The 6,930-nt window shown below is 43.5% G+C and overlaps 1 pseudogene; it reads right to left on the bottom strand.

Moving 5' to 3' along the window:
• Nucleotides 1–6,384: 6,384 nt before the first annotated feature.
• Nucleotides 6,385–6,558, bottom strand: LOC148961410 (U2 spliceosomal RNA; annotated as a pseudogene).
• Nucleotides 6,559–6,930: the final 372 nt, after the last annotated feature.

Below are 6,930 nucleotides of genomic sequence, written 5' to 3' on the forward strand. Positions count from 1 at the left end.
TAACTTTCCCTAACATGTCAGTCCAGTTTCCTTGTCCTCCACCCTCCCTGTCAAATTTCACACCTAAAATTTTCAAATCATTTTCTTTAAAATCCAAATCTACTCCACCTGTGTCCACGTCACCCCACGGCCCGAAGGGCAGGGCTTCGGACTTACTCCTGTTAAGCTTGGCGCCCGAGGCCCGACCGTACCAGTCAGTCAAGTCCATTGCTCTTCGTACTGATAAAAGGTCAGTCGCTAAGAGGGTCACGTTATCCATATATAAAACACAGGTCGCCGTCAGTCCACCAGTTCCTGGGATGTCTAGTCCTTTAATCCATTTATCCCTTCTCAAGATCTGTGCCAGTGGCTCAATACAAGCCACATACAGAAGGGGAGATAAAGGACACCCCTGACGGACACCGCTGCGGATATTTACAGCTTTGGAAAGATGCCCATTTACAAGAAATTTGCTGCTTAAGCCCTCATACAGCAGCCCCACTCAAGCTATAAACCTCTCTGGAAAGCCCATTTTTTGCAGTACCTGAAGGAGGTACTGGTGCGAGACCCGATCAAAGGCTTTTTCGAAATCTAAATTTAGGGCTACAAGCCGGATGTTTCTGTCTCTCGCATAACAGATGGCATCTCTAATCAGAACTAGGCTGTCTGTTATCTTTCTTCTGGGCACAGCACAAGCTTGATCCGGATGGATTACGTCCTCTAAAACGGTCGACATACGTGTAGCTAAAATTTTACTAAAAAGTTTGCAATCAAAATTTAAAAGAGTAATAGGTCTCCAATTTTTTAAGTCAGTCCGGTCACCTTTTTTGTAAAGTAAAGAAACTATCCCTATTCTAAAACTGTTTTTAAGGACTTTGAGACCCTTGACAGATTTCCGGACAGTCAGTAATTCGTGAGCTAAAATGTCCCAAAAGGTAAGATAAAACTCCAGGGGGAGTCCATCTGCCCCTGGGGATTTACCCCTCTTAAAACCTTTCAGTGCTTTTTGAGTTTCTAAAATGGTAAAATCTTGTATTAAAAGCTCATTTGGACTCTTTACTTTCTTGACTAAAAAATTTAAAACTTCCTTTAGAGTGGTGTCATGTACATCTTTTGGACTGTATAACTCTTGGTAAAAATACTCAACCCCTTTTAAAATTTAATCTGTTGTTTTAACGTCCCTCCCTTCTACTTTTACACTAGTTATAGCCCCTCCCCTTGTTAATATCTTTTTAAAAAAATACCTAGTACATTTTTCACCTTCTTCTATCTCTCTCTCTTTACTTCTTAAAATAAACCCTTTACTTTGATAACTGGATAAAACTGACATTTCTTTTTTGACCTCTTTCATTTCATCATTAAAATAAACCATTATTAAAAAGATTAAAATATCTTTGTAGTCTTTTTTGCAGCCCCATCATGCATCTCTTTTCCCTATTCTTCTTGTCCCTTCCTACTTTCCTAAAAAACTGTCTTGTCCGGTCCTTTACCATCTCCCACCACTGTGCGCGTGTATCGTAAAAGTCTTGGAGGGTCTGCCATTGGCTGAACTGCTCCCTATATTCCTTCACTACATCCTCATCTTCCAAGAGGGAGCAGTTCAGCTTCCACAGCCCACCCCCTACCGTCACACACGTGGGCAGTGAAAGGGTGGAAGACAGCATTAAGTGGTCAGAAAAGAAAAGGGGGGTGACTGTAGCATCAGTTGGCGGGCAGTCTCTTGTAAAAATATAGTCGATGCGAGAGGCTTTGGAGCCATCACTACTGAACCAAGTGTAGCCCTCCTCTCTTTGATGCACATTTTTAAAACAGTCGACTAATTTAAAATCTCTCACTAAGCCCTGCAATAAAACTGTTGTCTTATCTACTTTAAAATCCTCTCCTACCCTCTTCCTATCTTTTTTTGATAAAACACAGTTAAAATCCCCTGCCACCACTAGGGGCGCCCTACCTAACATGTGGGACTGCAAGTCTTTTAAAAGCTCATACCTTTCATTTTTACCTGTAAAACCATACACATTAAGAACATTTAAATCTCTACCTAAAAAATTCAGATTTGCTAAAAGAGCCCGCCCTTCCCTCACCACTGTGCTGCCCTTCACCAAGATATGGGGATTTTTTATTAAAATAGCAACACCGTCATTTTTGTTTTGGTTTGATCCGCTCCATATGGAGGGACCAGGGAGCCACAATTCCTCCATCTTTGTGTACCTATTTAAAAAGGGCAAAGCGCACTCTTGTATTAAAAACAAATCTGATTTACAAGTATTTAAAAAGGATAAAATGCTCTGTGCTCGTATGGTGGACCTCACACTTCTTACATTGATGGTTGAGATTGTGAGGGTCATGAGCAGTAAGGTAAAAAAGGTATGAGACATTTAAAACAGAAGACAATAAAAGACTACAATAAAATCATTAAAATCATGTGATTTCTTGTGGCAATTGCCTTCCCCTCCTCCCAGATGGACTGGGGTCGGGGAGGCAAATGCTTACCACCTTTTGGTGATGATGTTCTTAGCTTTACGTGCAAAAAGGACACCTCATTTGGGGATTCTAGGGGCCACACACGCTCCAGATCGTCCAAAAAGGAACCATCCGAGCGATGTGCAGCCCTAGCTTTTTTCTCCTCTGTGTCAAACAGAGGAGATCCCGCAGGCCTTTTTTGCACCTGAGCATTTGGGAGTGAACGTTCAGTTTCACTCCCACTGGTTTCTAAAACCACGTCCGGAACCGTTTCTAATGAAGAATCTGTTTCTTCCTGTATCTCATCTCCTTCCTTATCTTTCACAGTGGTGGTGGCTGTTTGAATTTTTGACTCTGCGCCTGTGGCCGCCCCACTTCCTTCTTCTGCCCCAATCCCTGAGGCTGGCAGGAGAGTTGCAATTCCCGCCAAAACCTCAGGGACCGCCTCCTCCTCCCTTTGTTCCTTTGTTTGGTGTGCTAGAGGGGCGGTCATTTTAAGCTTGTTGGCAAAACTTTTAGGGCAGTCTCTGTAGAGATGGGATGATTCTCCACAAAGATTGCACCGCCTGCCATTGGTACAGTTTTCAAAACTGTGACCAATTTCTTTGCACTTCCCACATACTAGTTCTTGGCATGCTTCGGCAAGATGCCCAACTCTTCCACATTTTCTACACAGCTTAGGCATTCCTTGATTGTGCTGGGAGAAAACAGAGGCTACATACACTATCATAGAAGGCAGATGTTTCAGGCCCTGGTAGCCCCCAGCGTCTTCCCATTGTTTAATGGGAATCCGCCAGGAGCAATTGTTACAGGTACCGGCTGGTGTCATGTAAACTTATATGCTCTTGCTCTGAAACAGGAGAAATAAATGAGAGAGGGCAAAGTCTGCGTCCGTCTTCCATCTCGCTCAGCAGAAAAAGAGAGAGAATTTATTACACAACCATTCTCAATCCTACTTGGTTACAAACACACAATATTTTCTCATGAAATAGACAGTTTCAAAAATAAAATACAATTTGTCTTTTCTCATCTTTCAGCAATTACTGAGATATAAATTGTGTATGACCAAATAAATCAATTTGACAAAACCTCATTTACCATGTCAGTAGTCTCTTTTAAACTTAATATAAAACTTAGCTTATGTTATCACTTGCATGTAACCCCTAAATGCATTTTCAACCTGCATCATTTTCTTTACTCTTCCACAATGCATGAGCTGACAGACTTATAACTTGTTTTTTTTTAACCACTTCTAGAATACAAAACGTTAGGTTTTAACACTAACTTTTCACACATTACACAATATCATACCTTTCAAAACTATTATACTTTACAAAATGTTCAAAAGCTAACAAAATAAAACTCCGTTTGACGTGACATTGGTAATCACAGATGACGTCATCGGGCGCGAACATACAGACACTGAGATAACGTTGTATTCATATATGTCCACATTTTCATACCACAGCCTTGTTACACGGCCCGAAAACACATTCAGCGACATGTACACATTTAACATTTCAGTTATTTAACTTAATCTACAAATCTACCAACCTGAAACAGGAGAAAAAAATGAGAGAGGGCAAAGCCTGCGTCCTTCCATCTCGCTCAGCAGAAAGAGAAAGACCGCAAAGCGGGACAACTAACGCGAAGCCCGGAAACACACAAAGCGCCACACTGCCCACTGCTGGCAAACTCCACAATTTCTCCTGATCTCGATATACCATATATATATTAGTACAAGTGGATGAAAGAAATAGGCTAATTAACCATGAACAAAGTTCAAAATATTTCTTAATAACATTACCATACCACAAATGTGATAACAATTTACTGGGTATCACACAATTCCAAATGCCATCCTCATCTAGCACTTTGACAGGCTGACTTCTAACAGTGCAAAATCTACCCAGCCAGACACAAATATCATCTCCAGTCACTGTTTCATTAAACATCCTGACAATCACTGTTTTAAGAGTGTTATCAGAAAGTTTCTCCACAGTGAACATGGAGAACTGGGCCTTAACAGTTTCAAACCGTTGCCAAAAATTAGCAGGGAAGCAGCCTTAAAGCTAACATCAAATCCTTTGTTCAGGGGCAGAGTCATCAAACAATTCAAGTCCTCTGGCTTAAAATGTAAGGTCTTTTGGATCAGCTTCCTGGAAAAGTCCATGCGGGACATACCCAGGAGCTTCCCCTCGACCTCTCTAAATAAAAACCGCACGCTGTGGTGCCTCCGCACACCGGCACGAGCTGCCGACATGGTGGAGGCACCAACAGCCTAAAACTTTAAAAACCCAATAAATATTAAATAAATAAATCTCGAGCCAAGAACCTCCAAGAGGCGATCGCAGTCTCAACCGTCTGACAAGATAGTTGATCTTAGCCAAAAGGCAGAGAAGCGATGACGCAGCGACGCCGAGGCGGGGGAGCCGGCAAAGGCCACGCCCACCTGGGCCGCGGCGAGAGGGTCTAAGGTCGCCGGAAAACAAGCTCAGCTCAGATTGGTTGACACCGAAAATGGATCACAACAGAGTGCACAGCATGACACTCTGGAAGTGCAACCTGGGATTTTGGATCATCAACATTCCGCCCTAAAAGTGAGCGGGCAGACCAAAGCGTCTGTGGTAGAGACTTGAAACTCTGAGGGATGGTAGGACCGGCCCGGTGCTACAACCTCACCAAGGCTCGCCCCGATCGGCCCCAAGGTGGCGCTGCAGCGATCAAAAGTACGAAATGGCTCGTAACTCCTCGACCGTCGGTCGCAGACCCAAGTGTCTTACATCACCGGAATTCTTGGCTCGAGCCGATCAAGATGCATGCCTCGGATTGGGTGGTCGCGCTGGCGAGATTTTCGGGTATTTTGGATTTTCTGAAAAACCTACTTTTGCACACTAGTCCTAGGTTTTCTGCCCGATCTGACCCAAACCGGTGCAGAAAGATTCTCTGGAGTCTGACTGCCAACAGGGATCGGGACACAGTTGGAATTTCCACCCACGTTGGCGACGGTACGCCAAAACGTTGGGGGTGGGCGAGGCGGGCTTTACTTAAATGGCTATAACTCTCCAACGGAATGAGACAATTGCACCCAACTCGGTATACCTGTGTACGGGCTCAGCCCGTGGTCAAGTGAAGAGGAATGCGGCGACTGGCCACTTGGTGGCGCTGTAAACAGAAAAAAACACAACATGGGTGGCTGTATATCACGTGACGTTTCACACGTGCACAATGTTTTCATACCACATGATAGAACTCCTCATTCCAAACAACTTTGCCTCCAGGACAACTGCTGTGAACTAAGTCGTCCGTCAAATATTGGAGATTATTTGAAGAATTAAGGAGAAAAAAGAAAACCCTCCTCACACAGACCGGTCCTAGACTGTTTCGTATCTCCCGAGCAACCACTGCAGTTCAACTCTCTGGACTGCCTCTGGATATTGAAGAAGTGGAGAAAAACAAAACAAAAGAACCTCAAGTGGAGCTTTAACAATCTGCCCTTTTAACCAGTGTTGTCCAGGGGAGAGCGCGAACGCAGTCCCCCACTACCATAAATCCTCGCCCTGGGTGAACCACCTTCCTGATCATGGTGTCTCCCCTGCCAGGTAAGTATGAATTCCCAGGCCTTCAGTCAGAAGCACCCTGTCCCTCTCCCCAATCCTCACCAGCGGTTTGCCAGTCAAAAAAGGGGCTTTTTTTTTTTTTTTTGCACGCTCCGCATCCGGCTCCATGAGCTATAAATGTACATAATGCGCCGTCCCCGAATAGTGGACGGATCAGATGTTAAACTGACAGAGGAACAGGGGTTCCTTTTTGTCTTGTTTTTACACCACAATTCTACCCAGGCTAGTATAGCACATGATCACCTACAACACCCACTCACACTAGCTCCATTATCACCTTCTGCCATACAAGACCACTACATTTCTTTCATTGAACACTTTAGGAGGGTGCACCGTTCCCAGAAGTACTGCAATACCGGGTCGATGCGTGGAGTGGACGGAGCAAGCCCCTATTCCATCTCCCAGGACTAAAAATCAATTTAATATATGGTGCCCGGGTAGGGCACGTATCAGATATTAAACTGATAAGAACAGATTTTTTTTTTCTTTAATCCATCCTTTACATACATACTTTACATAATTTTACAACACAGTTTTCCAATGCGCCATCATTTTACACATACTTTTTTTTAATTTTCCCTTCACCTACGTATACTTGTACTCTTGTTAATACACAACATACAATTAATTTTGAATCCATCCTTGGTTTTTTGACTCTCAACATTGAGGTTCTATGATTCCACAAGAATCTCTTCCCTTCGGTAACAATTATCCATACTCCTTTCCTCACATCATCCCTCTTCCTCTCCAAACCTTCCCCATAAATAACCAGGTTTCTGGTCAATATAGGGCCCCTCCATCCCACCCACCATTGATTCACCTCTTTCCAAAAGGCTGACGCAATTTGACATGACCAAAAAACATGTTC

Source organism: Pimephales promelas, unplaced genomic scaffold (genome assembly GCF_988280905.1).
Source record: "Pimephales promelas unplaced genomic scaffold, fPimPro1.hap1.1 HAP1_SCAFFOLD_52, whole genome shotgun sequence".
NCBI classification, from domain to species: domain Eukaryota; kingdom Metazoa; phylum Chordata; class Actinopteri; order Cypriniformes; family Leuciscidae; genus Pimephales; species Pimephales promelas.